The following is a 21,362-nucleotide window of genomic DNA, read 5'->3' on the forward strand; positions in this document are numbered from 1 at the left end:
TTTTCCCCTCTTTTAAAAAATTCTTTAACAATTTTCTGATTTAATTTGCGAACCAGTCATAAGTGGTAATATCAACACCTTTCTTTTTCCTTTCAATAAGGAAGTTGTACCCCTCATTCAGAGTAGGCATTGGTTTTTAGGGATATTGAGGAGAATGCAGAGGTCAGGGCGGCCTCTTAGGGTCCTAAACCATCTTGTGATAGTGATGTTTGTGAAAATGGGGCATAAGAGGATTTTTAAAAATATTTTTTAGCACGAATGTCATAATAATTGCTAAAAAATTTTTCTCAGAGTGTGCATAAATCTCTTTCCCCCTCTGACTTTTCTGCTCTCTTCTTGTCATTTTTTTTTTAATTTTTTTTTTTTTTTAATTTACATCCAAGTTGGCTCAGCCGCCTGAGCCACCCAGGCACCCCAACTGATGTATTATGAAGAGGCTGTTTTTCTTACATTTCTTCTTCTGTGTGTTGTGTATTTTTTTCCCCTCTGACTGACTTTCAGATTTTATTTTTATCACTGTTTTCAGTAGTTTGATAATGGGTCTTGGTTTTTGTTAGTGTTTTTCCTGCATAGAGTTTGTTCAGTTTCTTGAATCTGTGAGTGTATAACATTTATCCAATTTGAAAATTGTGACCATCATTGCTCTAAATATTACTTCTGCTCTCTGTCCATTCTGGGACTTTAATTACCCATATGTAAGACTGCTTGATATCATCGCACAGCTCAATGATGCTGTTAATTGTTTCAGTTTTTTTTTTTTTTATTGGTACTTCATTTGTGGGTAGTTTCTATTGCACTGTGGATAGTTTCGATATCAGATTTCTTTAGCAGTATCTTCTTTACAGTTAATGACTAAGTTTTTCTTTTGATAACAGAGCTTTAACTCTAGAAGTTTGGGGCTATTAAAACAGATGAACATAAGGGAAGGGAAACAAAAAAAATACAAAAACAGGGAGGGGGACAAAACAGAAGAGACTCATAAATATGGAGAATGAACTGAGGGAGACTGGAGGGATTGTGGGAGTGGGGATGGGCTAAATGAGTAAGGGACACCAAGGAATCTACTCCTGAAATCATTGTTGCACTATATGCTAACTAATTTGGATGTAAATTAAAAAAAAATTAAAAATAAAATTAAAAAAAAAGTATTATTCATGTCTTACCTTAAATACTTGAATATAGATGTAAGAGCTGTTTTCATATCCTTGTCTTCTAATGTTGTCTATAGTATGCTTTCTTTTGATTAATTTATGGGTCATATTGTTTTACATCTTGAATATCTAGTAATTTTTAAAAATATTTATTTACTTTTGAGAGAAAGAGTGAGAGAGAGAGAGAGAGAGAGAGAGAGAGAGAGGGAGAGAGAATATGAATGAGCAAGTGAGTGAGCAGGCAAGGGGCAGAGACAGGGAGACACAGAATGTGAAGGAGGCTCCAGGCTCTGAGCTGTCAGCACAGAGCCCAACCTGGGGCTTGAACGCATGGACTGTGAGATCATGACCTTACCTGAAGTAAGATGTTTAATGGACTGAGCTACCCAGGCACCCCTAGTAATTTTTAATCGATGTCAGACACTGCATATTTGAGTTGTTGAGAGTATGGCTTTTGTTGTCTTTTAAAAAGTTGTCTTTTTAAGAATTTTAAAGACTTCTTTAAAGAAGTCTTCTTGTTTAAAGTTTTGAGGTCAGGTATAGTGTAACCTTTACTTTAGGATTACTTTAGTCCCATTTCTTAGGGGGGAGGACTCTACTTTTATTGTCACTACTTGTGGACCTTTTGGGGGCCCCCTCTGAATTCTCCATGTGGTCACTGGGGACTCTCCTCACTGGCTGTTTGGAATCTGAAAGTTTCCCAAATCTGTGCATTCAGCTCTTCCATCCCTAGTTACTCTTGGGGTCTCACTCTACACCTGCACATGTTCTGCAGAGATTGCAGATTATGTCAACATAGACTCTGAAGCTCTGTGTTTGTGTGCAACTACTCTCCTCTCTAGAAATCTTCTCTGCAACCTCCAGCCCCTTGAAATAAACTGAACTCTAATCTGTTTCCTCAATTCAGTAAGACCTCTATGTTTGAGACTCACCCACCCACCCCCTGCCCTGAACCCCATAGCTGCTCTGTTGTCAGGACTCTGTCTCTCGTCAGAAAGCTGGATAATCATTGGGATTACCTCATTTGTTTCCCTTCTCTTAGGGTTCACAGTTCTGTGTTCCTTATGATCCAGTGTCTGAAAGCTGTTTCATATATTTTGTCCACTGTTCTACTGGTTAAGGTTGAAGTTAGACCTGGTCTCTAACTTATTCCATCTTGGCCATCTCAGAATAAAACAAGACAGCTCATGTAATGTATAATTAAATTATCTGAATATTTAATCTGTCATTTTTGTCACCTCTGATTATTAAGGATGTTCGAAGCTTTTTTTTCCTGACTCCTTAGAGATTCAGTGGAAGGTGATGTTTTGGGTAAAACATCTTGTCTCTTCTCTGTTCAGCTCAGAGATGTTTGTCCCATCCAGGATGTCACAAAGGTGTATTATATCTACTGGTTTCAACAGGAAATAGTGCTATTCTATGGCTTTGTCTTAATAAGAATATGACAGTGAGTCCCACATTTCTGTGGACCTGAAGTCTGTGTTGACAGACAGGAATCAAGGGGCAGATAGGTTGTCTTTCTTGACTGCAAATACAGTAGTCCCCTTTTATCCATGGAGGGTATGTTCTAAGACCCCCAGTGGGTGCCTGAAAGGGTAGATAGTATTGAACCCTTCATATAATATGTTTGTTTCCTATACATACTGTAAAGTATAATTTATAGATAAGGCATGTAAAAAATTAATGACAATAACTGGTAATACAGTTGAACAATTAAAAGTATAATGTAATAAATATTAGGTCAATGTAGTCTCTCTTTTTCAAAATATCTTCATATTCTGTGTTCTTTGGGTAAATACCTGGTAGTGTAACTGCCAGATCATAGCGTAGTTCTATATATGCGCCCCGATGTTTATAGCAGCAGCATCTACAATAGCCACCTTACGGAAAGAGCCCAAAAGGCCACTGACTGATGAATGGAGAAAGAAGATGTGGCATATATATACAATGAAATAGTCCACAGCCATAAAAAAAAAAAAAAATTGAAATCATACCATTTCCAATGATGTGGATGGAGCTAGGTGAAATAAGTCAGAGAAAGACAAATACCACATGATTTCATTCATGTGCAATTTAAGAAACAAATGATCATAGGGGTAAAAAAGAGAGGCAAACCAAGTAATAGTCTCTGAACTATAGAGAACAAACAGATGGTTATCAGAGGGGAGGTGGGTGGGGGGGATGGGTTAAATAGGTAATGGGGATTAAAGAGTGCATTCACTTATTGTGATAAGCACCAGGTGTTGTATGTAAATGTTGAATTACTAAATTGTAACCTGAAGCTAATATTACACTGTACGTTAACTAACTGGAATTTAAATAAAAACTTGGAAAAAAAGAAACACAAAATATCTTAGTATTCTGTACTTACCTGTCATCTTGCTTTGATGACATGAGAAGATAAAATGCTTAAGTGATGAGGTGAAGTGAGGTAAATGATGTAGGCATTGTAGCATTAGGTGACTAATGACCTTCCGATGATATCTCAGAAGGAGGTTCATGTGCTTCCAGACCACAGTTGGCCTTGGGTAACTAAAACTGCAGAATGCAGAACCATGAATAAGGAAGGGTGAAGGAGCCTATGGTACAGGTAACATTGCTTGATAGTTCTGTCTTATCTTTTAATAACTTGCCTATGTCCACTAACTAGGTGTATGAACTTTTAGAAGTAACTTAATCTCTTGTATCTCTGTTGCCTTATCTTTATTTGTGAGTAAACATACTTACCTGGTAGAGTAATTGTGAGGATTAAAGGATTTAATATGTCAAGAGCTCAGAACCTAGTGATTGCTTAATAAATATTAGTGATTTTCTGCCTTCTTTACATATTTTTTTCTTAAAACTTAATGACCTCTACTTACACTTTTCAACACTGTTTCTTGCTAGCTAAGATTTTCATGAAGATAATTAAGTCAAAAAGTATAGTAGATTCCAGTACAGATTCAGGAAATAGGTTAATTCCTAGAAGTATTTTTCACAGATAGCTGAACATTTACTGATGACATTGCAAGATTGTAGAATGTGGGGCAGTCTACCAAGCAATGAAATCGGGGTATTTCAGACACTATAATTGGATATTTTAAGAAGTAAAAGAAAAATAGTGTACTTTGAAATGTATAATAAATAGTAATACCTTATATTTGGGTAGCATTTCAATCTGTTTTTTTCCAGATATCATTTCAGTTATCTCTGCTCCTTAAGCCATAGGATACTCAAGACTTATTTTAAAAAGTAGGATTCTGATTCTCATTAAGGTCTGATGACTTGTCCAGAATTATTATCTCTATTTCAGAAGAAACTTAAATTATTGAGTTGTTAAAAGATCGAACTCTCCTGGCTGGCATAGCTTACTGATGTTTGTTTAACTTAAAATTTCAGTTTCAATGACTATAATTCAGTCATACTGATAACCTTGGTGTAGAAGGATTCTAGTTCTGGAACAGGAAAGAACATACTTGATTTCCTGAACTCTATGGATATTTACTATTTTTGAATATTACACTGAGAAATAACTTAGTAAAATATGGCTCTTGAAATACCTCTTAAAAAGTAAAGTGATACAGGGCACCTGGGTGGCTAAGTTGGTTAAGCATTTGACTCTTGACTTTGGCGCAGGTCATGATCTCACTGGTTGGTGAGTTTGAGCCCTGAGTAGGGCTCCTAGGTGACAATGTGGAGCCTACATGGGATTCTCTTTCTCCCTCTCTCCCTCCCCTTCCCTTCCCCCTCCAAAATAAATAAGTAAACTTAAAAAAATAAGCTGATATTAAGGAGGTAAGGAGAATAGAAACATTTCTCTAAGTTTTCTCCCTTCTTTTAAACTTATTAAATATACCATGTATTTAGTAAAAGATTCAGGTTAAATGAGCACTCAACTCTAGTGGATAAAAGAGGTGGCATTTTTAATATAACTACTTGTCAATTCTGAAAGGGAAATAATTTCACGATTAAAGACTTTGGCAATTCAAATTGTTACAGAGGTTTTATGAATAAAAAAGGATGTATAATTTTAATTAGGATAAAAGCAGTTCATCTCTTTGATTCAACAAAAATGATACTTAGATACTCCACTTTTAAATCAAGTTTATTACAGTTGGGGCTCTCACTTGGCCAGCTGGAACTGATCCAACATAGCACGTGTAATGTTTCAACTTTATTTTTTGGACTGAATACACTGGGGCCAAGTAGGCCCTTATGGCCTGAATTATGACCAATATTCATTGAATAAGTGAAACCACTTCCTATACAGCCCTGCTGAAATACCTCATGTTGGACAGCAGCACTGATCCAGGCCAACATGACAGGGGAAGGGCTTGTCTTGACTGATCTGCCATCCTCCTTGGGCGATTCCTGCATTTCAAGCCTCTCCCTCTCTTCCACAGGAATTAACACTACTTGTCCCTTTTTTTTTTAATTGATTTTGCCAGGAAGCATTGGGAGTAGTAACTCACAATAAGCTATCAGTAGCTTCTTATTATTTCCCCAATCAATTTAAATTAAAAAAAAAAAAAAAAGAATCTGGTAAAAGGATACAGGCCTAAAGAACCCCAAATGGTAGAATTTTAGGTGTTAAAATGAGAATTTTTGGTCTTTGTGTATGGGAAACCATGCTGTACCAATTCAGTGAATATTAGTAAGTGGCATGTGCCCATAAATTAAGGAGGAAAAATTACGAAGAATCCTTATATGACAAAGGAAAAATTACTAAGAATCCCAGATAGAAATTGTGGAACATGAGCTACCTCCCATGGATGCTTTGTATGCTTACATGAACTAGCAAATAGTTACTGAAGTCCTCTTACATACCACAATTCTCCTGTCCATCTCAGCCAATGGTGGCTAAATATTTAAAATGGTAAGTTAGGATACATATAAAAAAATCATTTTCAGATTTATGGAAGCTTATATAAACAGTTTTTCTAAGGTATTAAAGTTACATATATTGTCTTAGTTTGGGCTGCTTTAAGAAAAACATCATAGATTGGGTGACTTAAACAGCAAACATTTAATTTTCACAGTTGTGGAGGCTTGAAGGTCCCACATCACAGTGCTGACTGATCAGGTTCCTAGTGAGGGCCCTCTTCCTGGTTTCTAGATGCCTGTTTTCTTGCTGTGCCCTCAAGTGGTGGAGAGCACAGAGAGAAGAAGCAACTTATCTGGTGTCTCTTCTTAGAAGGACACTAATCCCATTATGAGGGCCCCACCTTCATGACTTAATTACCTCCCATAGGCCCCATCTCCAAACACCATCCCCCTAGGGGCTAGGGTTTCAACATATGAAACCCTATTTGGGGGGGAAAACAAACATGCAGTCCATAATAAAGACATTTTCCTGGTACAAAATCCACGTCCTATGGTTGCCACGGGCAGTGCAGTATTGGTTAAGCACTCAGGTCTGGGAGTCAGACAGGTGGGGAGAAAGTGATCATTCTGAGCTTATCTTTTCTCATATGCAGACAGAAATGGATACCTTCTCATATGACCGTTAGGAAGATTAAATAGTATGAGGAAATCATACATGCCGTTTAGCATGATGCCAGAAACAAAGGAAATGCTTAATAAATTGTAGTTACCGTAACATATTTAATGTTACTTATTATTTAATAGAAAATATTGCTTATGTGGGGGATCTTTTGTGTGGAGGGGAGGAATCAAAGAGATGGCAGCAATAGAACTAAGCATAAATAAAGTGAGCAAATTCAGGGGTCACTACAGTGGTCAGCCGCAGGGAGTGAAGAAACAGCGACAGGGCAGGGAGAGAAAGACGTGCAATGGAACCAGCCACAAGAGGAGCATCAGGGAACATAGCAGCAGTGTGACTAAGCAGAGTCAAAGGTTTTTGTCAGAGCAGCCCTGGGTACACTGTGCTGCTGGCTCCTGTCAATGGAAACCCCACCTTATGGTAATGTCATTATAATAGGAAAGATGGTGCACATATGAGGAAATTATAATTACAAGGGGAGCCAAACATACTTTAATTAGCTCCACCTTGTGGGAAAGCTCTGGGTGGAGTAAGAAATGCAAAACTGAGAAGGAGCTCTTGCAGGAAATTGAGTTAGAAACAGAAGGGTTGTGTTGAGACTGTTGTTTTAAACCCTTGGACACTGCTAATTTCTTCCTTGACCTGCTGACTCCACTCGAGTTGGTGCAGGTAATATAGGTCACATAGGTGTTTGTGTCTTTTTGTTCTACTTGTTGGCATTATAGCTGTTAAACAAACAGTGAGAAAAGGTGAAAGCCTCTTCTTCTGGTTCCTGGAGGAGGTTAGTGGAGTTCAGAGCAATCTCAGAGGACTGTTAGTGTTTTTCCCTAACACTGGAAAGAGTGGGCCTGCCCAGAGCAAGGAATAGAACAGGGAGTCAGTATTCATTATTTAGTTTCATATACATACAGGTGCACATATGTGCATATATAGTGTTTTTGGTAGGAGCTGTGCACAGAAGCATGATCCTCGGGCTCAGAATTTTTCAGTCTATTTGAAGAAAGCACACAGGAGAGAATTCTATGGCAAGCACATCTATATGGTCAATTTAATGCAGGGTAAAAGCACATCCTAACTCTTAGTGAATAAGGGAGTTTGTACATCAGGAGGGATGATGTTTGTATTGCCTAAGCCAACCTGATTGTGTAGCATCACTAAAGGAGGGTTTTATTTGGGCCTTAGAGTCTCTGCCCCCCGCCCCCCCCCCCCCCCCCCCCCCCAGCAAGTTGGTGCAGATGCAGTAAACTCCTCTTTTTGACTTTTCAGATTCTTTCCTTTGCTCACCTTGCGTTTCAACTTCTCCTGTCCGGTCTCTCAAACAGTAACACCTCAATTTGATTTCCTGCCCTGTCTCTCTATCCTATCACTATAGTATGGAGACTTGTTTTATATTCATAATCTTGCCTTTTATTTTTTGATTTCCCAGAGGATTTGCCATATTGTGGAAACAGGGCTATATAGCCACGGTGTAAAGGTAAAAGGGACAAGGTACAAATTGTCCCAGACTTCACTCTTGTTTTCTCCTACCCTTTAACAGAAACTTAAGACATCTAGAGACATTTCATATTCAGCCTTCTTCCAGCTTATTCTGTGGTCTACGTTTGAAATGGTTCAATAGTGGATGGGAGTTCTATAATGCTCTAGGGAATTCAGATTAGGAGAAATGACCTTTTGGTATTCAATGGATAAATCCATACTTTGGGGATAATAACTGCTACCTGCCTTCTCTGTAATACTTTTCTAACTGTATACCAGCTTTATTTGTCTGGTGTCCTTCTGCTATGTAATCTGGGAGCGACAGAGTGGGATGACGTGTAATCAGAGAAAGAGGTTAATTCAAATGAGGCTTGCCTGAACTGAGTGTAGTCAACCTTTGGAAAGCAGTGCTCTAAAATGGAAGGAGAACCAAGAAATGTTTTCATGCTTTGCCCTGCACCAGACTTCTCCCTGGAAATGTCCTGTGTCCTCAACGGACATTAATTAAACTCAAAGTGAAAGAAGCAAGTCTTGATGTTATTCTGCCCAGATTGTAAGGGGGATCTTTAAGTGTAAAGAAGCAATAACAGAGATGCGTGTGGGATCTGGGAAACTGAGAATCTGTTACTCTGATGATAAAATGTGATATTTTGTGACATTCGTGAAAATCATCCCTTTCATCTGCCTCTTTCCCAGGTGATGAGTTGAGTAGTGCTGGGAAATTTGATTCTACTTTCTTGTGATTTTTACCTTTAGAAGAAGAGGAAATTAGACCTGGGATGAGCCCTCCTTCAGTTCTATTAATATATTTATTTCAGTGTTATTTACATGCAAAACAAACTCTTAAATATATTCCCCTTGTAATCAAGACAAATACCTAAATATAGAGAGTAAAATATGAGACTTGTCTTCCACCACTGATCATTTCTCACTTTGCCATCTTGGTGAAGTGAACACCTCTTTGTATTAATCACCTATTCATGGTCTCTGCCTGGATTTAGGCTTCCTCTGAACCATATACGGTTTCTAGTGAGTCTTCTTGCACACCACGTTGTCATCTGTGGTTTTCTCTGGGTTTGGATCTGTTTAGAATTGATCCTCTATGCTTTTCACATTTAGGGAGCGCTGGAGTATCTGGCTCATTGAGAACTTAAATACAGAATTTCTTCATTAGCAAATGGTACCCAAACAACATGCAATGCTACAGATTGATTTTGTTATGGAATTTTGAGTAGGTAGGATGGTGGTTGTGTATACTTGCTCTATATTTGACCTAATTTCTCCATCTAAATTTAGAGATGAGGTTAAGATTGTTTAAATGATTTGCCTCTAACTGTACTTTATGCAGAGTTTGGTTTTTTTTAATTTATTAAAAATATTTTAATGCTTATTTTTTTAAAAATTAAAAATTTTTTTGAGAGAGAGCGAGACAGAGAGTAAGCGGGGAGGGGCAGAGAGAGAGGGAGACACAGAATCAGAAGCAGGCTCCAGGCTCTGAGCTACCAGCACAGAGTCCAACAAGGGCCTCTTGGATCGTGAACTGAGCTGAAGTCAGCCACCCAACCAACTGAGCCACCTGTAATGTTTATTTTTGAGAGAGAGAACATGAGCAGGGGAGGGGCAGAGAGAGAAGGAGATGCAGAATCTGAAGCAGGCTCCAGGCTCTGAGTTATCAGCACAGAGCCCAATGTGGGGCTTGAACTCACGAACTGTGAGATCACAACCAGAGCCAAAGTGGAACACTCAACCGACTGAGCCACCCAGTCACCCCTAGAGTTGAGTCTGTTAAAAGAAATCATTAACAGGGGTTAAACCAAGACTGCAGTAAGGTTCTTTGAACCTTGGTTTCATCCTCTTTCCATGGCAATATTCTGAATCTAAGTTTTTGATAAACTGTGAACATTTCTAGGCTGGACACAGTGTTAGTTGGGAGGTAGATATTTAAAACATAAGATTATGGTTTAAAGAACTACATGAATTAGCACAGACTTGCAGTAACATACTCTAAAAAAATTGGCCAACGCCCAAGAGAAATTGACCTCTGGGCAAAGAAGGATGTTAAAAGAAATCAATAATGTGGTTGGAAACTCAACACATACAACTCTTTGCTTTCTATATTTTTCCTCTGACACTTTGAACATGAAGGTAAGGTTAATCACTTCTATCTTCCATTACTGGGTAGTTTGAACCTATAACACTGATTTAGCACAAATGAAGCTAATGAGTCAAAGGCAAGATATTGATGTTCCTCACAACAGATAAGTTTAATAAACTGTAGAGGGAAGAACGTGGATTTGGAATTAGGGGGGTTTCCTGTAGACTTGCGCTGAACTCTGCTCACCTACAACTGATAAATCCTTCATTCAACAAATATTTATCGAGTACCTACTACATGATAGGACTTGGGTATGTAGAATCCTAGGAATATGGAAGTGAACAAAAGAGACATGGTTCTCTCAAGGCTTTTAGTTGAATATGGGAGAAGGGCCTTCGATGAATAATGGCACAAAGAATTGTATTCAGTGAGATGAAAGGTGAAAAGAGCATGTTGGGATAATTGAACCTTTATGTGCAATAGACAGAAGTTCAGTGTGGCTGGGAGACAGAGGTAGGAGCTGGGTCAAATATTTTCTTTGTCTGGCGGGTCCAATGACCTTTGTCAACAATCTGTAGAGAATTTAGACATTCTATCAGTGAGAAGAAAGTAAAGTATATAGGTTTGAAGCTTGATGTATTCTTTCCTGCAGGGTTTTCCTGAGAAGGAAAATCAATTTTCAAAAAACACTGTGTGACACTAGCTGTATTTGTATTTATTTAAAAGCCACGCCAAGTAGACCATCTACACTCTTGAAGCCTGAGTGATATCTTCTAGGATTTCATTAAGCAGCATTTCCTTTATCCCAAGTGTTGTTTTTCTTCTACAGAATTTCACTCAGAGTAACTTGGTAATCTATATACCAGGTTTAATTTATTCTGTTTAGGCGCTAATCACAAACTGCATTATTTATGTCGGAATCATTTTAAAATCTGTGCTTTGCACCTTCCAGACAAAATTAGAATTACAGTATGTAAACTGCACAGGGAAAGGAAATCTCTTCCAAATTAGATCCTCTGTGAGTTTAAATGTGGAAAAGTAGGTGCTATTTTTGTCATCTTATTTTTTTGAATAAATTTAATGTTAGAATAGTTTTAGATTTAGAGAAAAATCATACAGGAAGTAGAGTTCCCATATGCTCCACACCAGCTTCAACCTCGTATATTAATGTACATTTGTCATACTCAGTAAACAAATACTGATATGTATTATGAACTAAAGATAATACTCTTATTAAATGTTCTTAGTTTCCACCTAGTGTCCCTTTTCTGTCCCAAGATTATTCAGGATCCCATATCATACTCAGTTGTGATGTCTCCTTAGGCTTCTTTTGGCTCTGATAGTTTCTTAGACATTCCTTGTTTATGATGACCTTGACAGTTTTGAGGATATTGGTTAGGTGTTGTGTAGGATGTTCCCCAATTGGGACATGTCTTAGGCTTTTCTCATGATTAGAATGGGGTTATAAGTCTAGGGAGGAAGACCACAGAGGTAAAGTACCATTTTCATCACATCAGAGCAAGGGCATAGATTATTCACATGACTCATCACTGTTGATATTTATCTCCATCACCTGTTTGAGATCATGTTTGTTAGGTTGCTCTGTTACAAAGTTATTCTCCCTACACCACTTGATCCTTTACTCTTTGGGAGGAAGTCACTAAGTGTGGGCCACACTTAAGGAATGAGGATGCTGGCTCTTCCTCCTTTAGCTTGGAGTGTCTAAATACATCATTTGGAACTGTGCACAGGAATTTTCTTCTCCTTTATTTATTATTTAATCAATTATTTCACTCTGGACTAAGAGGTATTTATACTTTGGGTTATAATCCAATATTACTTTGTTGTTTGAATTCCTTACATTTTGGCCATTGGGAACTCTTTCAGCTGATTTCCATGTCTTTTGATGTGCCCCCTCTATTGTATGCTCTTTGGAATCAGCTCTTTTTCTTTTTCTTTTTTCTGTTTCTTTTTTCTGTTTCTTTTTCTTTTTCTTTTTTCTTTTTCTTCTTTTTCTTTTTCTTTTTCCTTTTCTTTTTCTTTTTCTTTCCTCTTTTTCCATTATAAAGAATGCTTTGTTGATTTAAACCATTGATAGCTCATTCTGTTATAAACCTTAAAGTAAAAAGACCCAAAACAACAAAGCAACCACTCCTCTGTCCGAACTGGAAATAACCTCCTTAGAAAAATTACTCTTTTGTCATGTTTTCTTTGACCTTTCATCCCTAATAGGAGACTCCAGTTTGTGAATTTCTGCTTTGGGTGCCTTTCTTGTGCTGTCAGGAAGAGTCCAGATCAGCAATACTTTTCTATGAAGGGCCAGATAGTAAATATTTTCAGCTTTGAGAACCAGAAGGTCTTTGTTGCAACTCTGCCTTTGTAGTATAAAAGCACCATGACAATATGCAAATGAACGGGGTAGCCATATAAAACTCTAGCTTTTAAAAAAAGTAGGCAGATAGCTGTCTGGGTTTGGTCTGTGGCCTGTGGTTTGCCAGTCCTGGGTTAAGAGAACTGCCTCTGCAGACATGAGTTCAGAACATCATTTACTGGCTGTGCGGTGGTAAACAAGGAGTTTAACTTTCAATAACCTCCAACATTCCTCAGCTAAATGAAGGGTGTAATAATAGCATTAATGCCAGTACTCTATAGTGTTTAGGGTTTAAATGATAAAAAGTAGAGCCTGTAGCTCTGTGCCTAGCCCTTGCCTGTTAGCTGTTATTAGGGTGACTTTATAATTTTCTGCTATATTAAGACTTCTAGGAAGGAAAAGGGGCGATAGGAATAATTATGCTGGGACAGCCGGTATAAACACACTGTCTAGGGTCGGCCCAAGCATGTGGCCAATCTAGTTGGGATTATTAGAATCCTCTCTCTCATCTCCTAACACCTCCAATTTCCTGCAGATGTTCTGTTCTCCTGCTTCCTAGGGCAGGATGCAGCCAAGGCTGGGAAATTACCCTTCCCTTTTTATTCTCGTTTTTTGATCTCAGGAAATGACCTTATTAGAGGAGTCTTGGACTATATTTTTCGATCTGACTCAGCTTAGATACTTCATGTTAAACTGTGGTGAGTTTCTCCTCCTAGAACTGACATTTTGCAATTAAATGTGCTGTTGCACCCATGGTAAGATTTTATAGTAGCAGTTCTTTTTTTTTTTTTTTTTTTTTTTTTTTTTCCCTTCCCCCTTCTGCTTACACTGAATTTCCCAGCTCTTAACTTGGGACTTGTCATTTGCCATTTGTTTTGACCTCTGGTTACTGTGAGTCTTTTAGTCTTTGCCTTGTGTGCCTGCTTATCTTGTCCTGCTCCAGCCTCTCCATCTAATTACCCTCATTGGGAAGAGTCTGTTATTTCCAGGAGATTTAAGTCTTTTTGCTGCAGTTAGTTATTCCTGTTGTCTTGGCAGACAGAGGGAACAGAAGCCTGGCTGAGAGGGGATGAGGAGGCATTTGCAGCATTTGTCAGTTTGGTTTTGCCCTTGTGAGAGAAGGGGCTGAGTCGTCATTAGAATGTGGGTTTCTGGGTAGCTCCAGACACAAGGATGTAGATTCTTTAGCATTGATGCCCAGAGATCAGCACTGCACTAAGGGCTCCTGATGATTCTAATGCACTCCACAGTTTGAGAACCACAGCATTAGAGAATGTCTGAAAATGGAATATAAATTACAAAAAGCTATGTAGAGTGTTATTTTGTAGACAACTCCACCTGAAATCAAAGATCTCTCTTCTGTGCCAGAAACCACTAGTACAACTCTAATCCAAGTGAGCTTTCAAGTTATTTTCTCTCTGATTACCTTTATCTTTCTTTTTTCTCAACTACCTGTTGGCTAAGGGAAGTGGGAAAGGGTCATTTCATTGGACAGGAAGAAAATAGTTGGGGATGGGGTTTTAGGGAGTTTTGGAGGGTGGGAGGTCATATGGCTGAAAAAGTTTGAAGAAGTTCTCCCAGGTGGGGTTGACTGAATGTGTTGGGGAGAATTCCAGAAATCCTAGCATTGAAGTTGAATAGCATCTGTGTTGATGTAGTTCTTGGTCACATTTGTAACAAGCCTCTAACTGATGCATGTACCATGCTAGATACTACTGGGGAGATTAGAGGCCTAATTCCTTGTCTTCAAAGAGCTTTTGTTCTTAGGGGCAATCAAAAAATGCACAAATGAAAAATACAGTAGTAATAAAACTTACATGATTATTAAATGTCTCCGCTCTTCTATTGGGTAGCTCAAAGGGGATGGGTTTTTGAAAGGAGAGTCTTGGGATAGCCCTCAAAGGATGAGCATGATGAAGGAATAAAAAGGTAGTGAGCATTTTAGATGGACATATTGTCAACAATGCTTGGAGTAAACAATATGCATCATTGGCGTGAGGAAGGATAAGTTGTTCCATCTGGTCAACCCAGTATCTGGGAGCAGGGGGAGAGAGGGGGAAACATCAGCTTGGGGTCAGATAATAAAAGGTCTTAAAGCCAGACTGTATATTCTGTTAAAGATCATAGGGGTCTATAGGGGATTCTGATAATAGAGGAATAATATACTAAGAATTATATTTTAGAAACGTTTATTGCTATATTTTGTTGGGATGACTGGCGGTTGAACTCACTAGAAGGAGTGAGGTGGTTAAAGAGGGTCTTTTGACCCTAAGAGTTTGACAAAGGGGAGCATAGTGGAAGGTAGAGAAGGGAGGAATGAGAAGACACTGCAGAAGAACCTGAGTTCCTGGTGTTGTGCTGAGGCCCTTGCTTGGTTTACCTCAATAACTCTATGACATATTATTTCTATCCCCATTTTAGGGGTGACGAAATTAAGGCACATAATAGTTACGGTGCATGTTTAAAGATAGCTAATGAATAAAAGCTATAGGACTCTACTGTCCAATATGGACACTAACCACATGAAGCTATAGACATTTAAATTTAAATATTTAAAAACCAGGCCCTAAGATTCCTGCACTACATTTCAAATGCCCAATAGATACACATAGCTAATGGCTACCAGACTGGACAACATATAGATAGAGAACATTTCTGTTAATGCAGAAAGTTCTGTTGAACAGATGTGAACCTGCACACTGTAACTCCTGAGCCTGTGTTCCCAGGGCACAAGTGAGCAAGGGACAGAGGGAGAGAATCCCAAGACGGGTGGGGAGGCGGGGGGAGGGTGGACAGAGAGGAAGGGTGGGAGGGAAAGAGAAGTAAGGCTCCTGTTTCAACCGATGCGGGGCTTGAGCTGACTCGAAGTGGGACTTGAACCCACAAACCGTGGGATCATGACCTGAACTGAAGTCAGATGCTTAACAGCTAAGCCACCCAGGCACCTTCTTGAGCCCATGTTCTTAAACAATTCACTCTAGTACCTACCTTTACAAAAAATTGGCTTCTGATTGGATAGCTAGCCCCAAGGGGGGAGAGTTAGATAGGATTAGTGGTTTCTTTATCAATATATTAATGAAATTTATTATAAGCCTAAATCTTGTAAGTCTTTTCAGTGTGTTAGGTTAATTTAAATTATACTGGGGGAAAGTAAGCTGATATTAATTAAGCACACTCTATCTCTACATGGTGACAATATGCCTTAGTCTTCTTAGAGGTACAGATTACAATGTGTTTGCAGTTGGGGCCTCATTTCTGATTCGAATTTTCCATTTGGCAGGTTAGCAGCTTGGAAAGACAGCATAATGATTGTTTTAAGCCCTGCCCCCTCTCAGGTTTCGCCTTAAACGGCTCTTCAGCTCAGTTCTGTACTTTTAAATGGGCTACAAAAGTATACTGAGAAGATGGATGTCTTTCCTCCCTGAGCACAATATTGCTAAAGCAAGGTTGCCAATTATATTGCTGTGCGATACAGGATCTGGGATAATGTTAAACTATAGAGACATTTATTTCCTTATTTCAAATGAAAATGTAGACTCTCACAGCTCTTAGGAGGAGCTGGTGTATAATTCTTCAGCTATTAGGATAGTGATCTTGCATTTCCTGTAAACACAGACATTTAGCCAAAATGTTTTACCAATTCATAACATAAGGTCTAGGAAGGCTGCACCTTTCTTTTGAAGAGAGTGGCTGGGAGGGCCTTATCAGAATGTTGTGTTTATGAATTGTTCTGCTAAGTGGTATTGTGCTGTCCCCCAGCTGTGCTTTGCCTTGGTTACCGCAGGGTGCTCGTGCAGCACTTTGGACTTCATGCTCATATATTATGCAAGACTGGCTTCTCTAATTTTGTAGCTTCCCTTCTGAATTCTTCTTTGCCAAGTGCTTCAGAGTATACATTTGTGGTATGTGATTTTTTGTGTGACTTTACAAAGAATTATAACAAGGCCAATTTATGGGTACATTCTGAGAAGTCTGATGTCTTACCCTTGGGAAACCTCCAACACTTGCTGATAAATAATCTTTTTCGGTCTTTTTCCAAGGTTCAGATTCTGGTCAAGTTTAAAGGTCAGTACTTTGGAGTATAACTTTGGTTGAGCCCTGGAGTATCATTTAATACTTACCAAGCATAACTTGCTAAGTGGAACGTCCTCATGTCAAATGGACTCTTTTGCCTGTGGGTTTCACTGTGTATTTGTCTGCGTCCTTCAACGCCCTCCCAAACTTGGGATATATATTCAGGCTTCCACCTTATGCTGAAAGCAGGGCCCCAGACTTAGGATGAAGATAATAAAGGAGATTTTCATTTTATCGAATGTATGATACTAGAGTAAGCCATTTTTAGTAAGCCATTTTTTCAGAAATTTTGCAACGGGTGCTATGTTTTAAGTTAAATGGAGTTAAATGAATGTATACGCTTTTTCAACATAAATAATTTTTAGAATTTACTTAGTTCTGTACTGGGGAACTTCAAGGAATAAGATACCTTATTTGACTCTAGGCAATTTGCTTTGGTTGGAAGCTGATGGGTTGAGGAGAAGAATCATGCTGTTCCTTCATTGCCGATCCAAAGGGGAGACCCGGAAGACCATGTACTGTCCTGGGTACAGCTAGGTGTGTAGAATCCTTTCTTGACTGTCAAAGTTACTCCCATCCCACTCAAGATGCCATGCAGTGGGTGCATGGCAAACCTGACAATGCCATGTTGGAAAGGAAAACGGGCCATGATTATGTGTAGCCAGAAAATTGGGAGAATGGGAAAACTGGGGAACCAAGGGCTACTTTACTGTTATCCACAGCACTTTGTTTTCCTTTCTTTTTTTGTACTGCCTTAGTGGGACCTATAAGAGTTTACTACACATCAGAAAATATTTAAAATTTTATCTCCTCTCTTTTTGATATTCATTGTCTAACTAGTGACGTTCTAGCAACCCAGAGACCAGCCATGGTAACATTAGTGAAATTACTTAGTCTCTCAGATGCTTCATCTAAAAAGTGGGATAAAAAATTTTTAAAAATGGAATGAAAATCCTACTGATTTGATAGTATATGCATCAGTCAGGTAGGACTGCTACAATAGCATGCCAGAGGCTGGGTGACTTAAACAATTTACTTTCTCACCATTCTGGAGGCTGGAAGCCCATGGTTGAGGTGTTGAAAGGGTTGGTTTTTCCTGCTATCTCTTTTCTTTGGTTGCAGACAGCTGCGTTCTCACTGTGTCCTCACATGACCCTTTCTCTGTGTATGTGCCTCCTTGTTGCCTCTTCCTTTTGTTAAAAGGACACCAGTCCTGTTAGATTAGGACTCCACCCTTATAACCCCATTTAACCTTGGTTATCTCCCTAACGGCTCTATCTCTACATACTATCACATTGGGGGGTTAGAGCATCAACATACAAGCTTTGGGGGGGGGGCACAATTCAGTTCCTAATAGCTTATTTTTGGATTAAATGAGGTCATGTGTGAGGTGTTATCCTAGTGTCTAACAGATAGAGACCAGTCATACATAAAATGACTCAATTAACTGAGTGCCTGCAGATGCCAGGCACTATTCTGGTGCTAGAGATACCAGTGAATAAAACAGATGTAAATTTGTGCTGTTAGGGAGTTTATGTTGTGTTGCAATTGGTTATCATTAGCAGAAACACTAAATAACAACTCATACAAACCTTATTCTATGGCTGCCTAGAGAATTTTATTGGGGTTCTGGTTGGTAGAGTGTAGCTAGTCCACTGTAGCAGAAGGTTTGGACTATGAGGGGAATTTGGAATATCTTCTGGCTCTAGCTTTAACCATGGACCTTGACAATTCCTTGACTACTTGGAGCCATTTTTCTTGAGCTCTAAGAAATGTAAGAAATGACTAGGGACTGTTTTACTCAATGATGTCTATTCTAGAGAAACCTGAAGAAGTTCTTAGAGGCATTCATATTTAAGGTTGCTCCTGGCTCAGGCTTCATATTTCAGAATGCATTTACAGAAAACGTTATAAGGGTCTCCAAAGTATTTTTCTTGTATGCAGTGGCTCAATTACTTTGATTTTTAAATCCATACTTAGCATGGGAAAAATAAATCTCATCTGAAAGGCGGGTGTTCAGGATGAGAAAAAAGAATCAGGTTGATGCTTTGAATATCCAAGCACATTAACTTTATTTTAAAATTCAGTGCTATGTTATTGAATTGATTGTATGTCATAACTATACTGAGCAGAAAACTAACTTCTCAAAATGAGATTTTACAGAAATTCAAAAACAATAAGCATGAGATGGATATTTACAGGATGTCCACACTTTCATAACTTTGGCAGGCATGGATGTTTCATATATTAGAGACAATTTCCTGTAAATGAATTTCCATTTAAAGTTAGTTCTTATCCATTTGCTTGTCTTCCTCCCATCCCAAGCCATCTGCATGGTCTTTTATAAATGGCATATATCATTTTTATTAAAGCCTTTTGCATCTTCTAAGTTTTGAAACAAGTTGTGAAGCCAAAATCATTGAGGATTTATGTTTTTAGACTAAAAAACAGCAGCTTTATAGGTTAATTTAACAATTTCTAAGCCACACCATACATTGTCTGGATATGTGCATGGTTCTGACTTGAGGCTTTTGTTGTTAGATCTTTCATAATTGTCAGCATCATGAGAATTACATCATGTCTCAGCAATACGACTAGAAACGGGCATTGCCACGCTTCATTTCTCCAGCTCTCCTGTTTCAGCCTAGCTTCTTATTTTCCCACATAGCTTTTGTCCTCTTTCCCACCTCTCAATCTGAGTTGAGAAATGTTTGATTCTAACAAATTCAGCAAACTAAGGATTCTAACAAATTCAAATTATTTTGAGAGAGAACATGTGTGAGCAGGGGAGAGGCAGAGAGAGAGAGAATACCAAGTAGACTCCGCACTGTGAGAGTGCAACTTGACACGGGGCTCAAACCCACAAACTGTGAGATCATGACCTGAACCAAAATCAAGAGTAGGCTGCTTAGCTGACTGAGCCACCCAGGTGCCCCTCTATTGTTTTGTTTGTTTATTTTATCTAACCCCTTAATACACATTTATTGAGCTCTATCACTTGGTACACTCAAGATAAGCCCAGGAGGAATCCGAGAAATAAAAGTCTCTGCCCTGGAGAGGACCATTCATGTAGAGATGAGATAGAAACATGTGAGCACAGAGCAACAGCGGGGATATAAAAGTTGACGGGAGGAAAGGTGGATGGGAGCTCATGGGCAGATCTCCCACGGGAGCTGCTGTTACGATAAGTGAGGTAGGAGTCTGAAAAGTTCAATGCTAGCTGGGAGGGCCTTTTGTGAGTCTAAGCACTTGATCATTGTTTTACTCTCCTGTGCCTTCTGTGAGCAAGATAAGTGGTCAGGTCTCAGCTGGAGATGAATCAGAGGCTGTCCTGTTCACGAAGAGCCCACGCTTATTTTTAAGCTGGGGCTATGAGTCTGGTCTGCAGGCAGTCACAGGAAAAGGCCAGCTGAACAGACTGTTCTTGGCACCCTTCCATTCTACCCTCGTCTTCAGCCTCTTCAGGGTGAGTGAGCATGGATAAACACCAGAAAGCATTCTTATGGAGGTCATGAGAAGTACCTGGTACCCCTTCTCCCACCAGATTCTCTGTGCCTTCTCATCATCAGGGCCCTTGGTGCTGGGGGTCTGTGGTAGAACTCAGGGGAGAGGAAATCTGTTCCTGGAGTGGATGATAGCCATGTGGCACTGTGTGGAATTCCACTTCTCCCTGCTGCTTCTCAGGAGACAAGACTCAACCCATGACAGTGCCTTTTCCTTGCTGGGCACAGATGGGGCCTCACTATCCTTCTCAACACAGGGCTTTGAGCAGCCACTAATGGCTGATCATTAATTAGCATGTGAGCCAAAATATTTTGGCTTTTCTTGTCCTAGAATTTTGAAAGAAGGGTTAAACATGTACTTTATTCCCAGGATTCAAAATTATGAGCTTTCCTCTATCCCCCTTGAGCCTCCCACTTAGTTTATGAGGGTGGAAAAGCAGACAGGCTTAGGAGAAAAGCCTCATTCAGGGTATGTTGGGTGGTGTTGGCTTTTGTCTAGGGAACCCATGCGGTCAGAGACGAGGTGTCATATGGCTCCTGATATAAAAGAAGCCTAACAGACAATAGGGACAGCCAGCCAAGTCAGTCAGGTAGCTTACATAAGGAAAACACTTTAAGTTTCCTTGTGTTCAAGGGCAAAAATAGGTGTTGGAAGACTTTATATGTAGTTGTAAAATTTGATTTCCCCTGCTTTACCACCTATCTTTCTAAAGCTGTCCTCCCCTATGACAAGTCTCACCTCAAGTGTTGCCTGCCCCAGGACACCTTTATTATTATTTTTTAATTAAAAATATATTTTTAATGTTTGTTTATTTTCGAGAGAGGCATAGTGAGAGCTGGGGAGGGGCAGAGAGAAAGAGGGAGGGAGACACAGAATCTGAAGCAGGGTACAGGCTCTGAGCTTTCGGCACAGAACCCAATGCAGGGCTCGAACCCATGGACCCTGAGATCATGATCTGAGCCGAAGTCAGAGGCTTAACTAACTGAGCCACCCAGACCCCCCCCCTCCCCCAACCAAGACACCTTTATTACCACTTCATCTTCCTGGTACTGTTCTCGCCTCTGAACTCTTGTCATCTTATTCTCAGAAACATTCATCTGCACTTAATCACGTATTGTCCTGTGTCATTGGAAATGCTTTCCATTTCCAGGAAGAATCTTCTCATTTCCTTGAGCAAAGGAGCAGTTTCTTTCTAGAGAAGTCTCATAG

The sequence above is a fragment of the Panthera onca genome, chromosome A2 (assembly GCF_046562875.1).
Source record: "Panthera onca isolate mPanOnc1 chromosome A2, mPanOnc1 haplotype 2, whole genome shotgun sequence".
NCBI lineage: Eukaryota > Metazoa > Chordata > Mammalia > Carnivora > Felidae > Panthera > Panthera onca.